The sequence below is a fragment of the Aethalodelphis obliquidens genome, unplaced genomic scaffold (genome assembly GCF_003676395.1).
Source record: "Aethalodelphis obliquidens isolate GAN/ISIS:26980383/991018 unplaced genomic scaffold, ASM367639v1 scaffold3, whole genome shotgun sequence".
NCBI lineage: Eukaryota > Metazoa > Chordata > Mammalia > Artiodactyla > Delphinidae > Aethalodelphis > Aethalodelphis obliquidens.
In genome coordinates this window covers 29,391,860-29,392,682 of record NW_020837947.1, presented here as the reverse complement: position 1 = coordinate 29,392,682, position 823 = coordinate 29,391,860, and positions in this window count along the sequence as shown.

The window sequence follows — 823 nt, the reverse complement described above, 5'->3', positions numbered from 1 at the left end:
TTCAGGGCCAAAAGGTCATTCTTTGCCAAATCAGCACATTCAAAATAGGATGTTTTAATGAGAAACTGAAAGTATCATTAAAACTTTGACTATTCTATATGAATTCTGTAATTATTCTGGCCTTTTCTCTCATTATCTATGTGACATCAATTAAGAGATATTACTTAAACTTAAAACTTGCCTTAAAGAACATAACCGCTCCCAACACACACACACACACACACACACACACACACACACACACACACACACACACACACATCCCAAAGAGAGAGAGAGAGAGAACGCCCCAGGATACACTACCTTTCAGAATGAGGTATGACAGCAATTTTCTTGTTTTTGTGATGCTGAAGTCTCAAAACTCTTGCAGCCATGACTGCTCCAAAACTCAGGAAAGGTGGTTTTAGGGAAACATAAGGAAATATCATTAGTATCAAGCTCTAAATTTGAAGTTGAATTAATTTATTTATGTAACAAACATTTATTGTATATCTACTATGTGCCAATCCTGAGATAGTGCTTAAGACTATGGATTGTGGATGACTCAAAGGGTTCTTGATGAGAGTGGGAAGTGACATCTTTATGACTGCAACTAAAATCAACATGTGGGCTTCCCTGGTGGTGCAGTGGTTGAGAGTCCGCCTGCCGATGCAGGGGACACGGGTTCGTGCCCCGGTCCGGGAAGATCCCACATGCCGCGGAGCGGCTGGGCCCGTGAGCCATGGCCGCTGAGCCTGTGCGTCCGGAGCCCGTGCTCCGCAATGGGAGAGGCCACGACAGTGAGACGCCCGCGTAACGCAAAAAAAAAAAAAAAAAAAAAAAA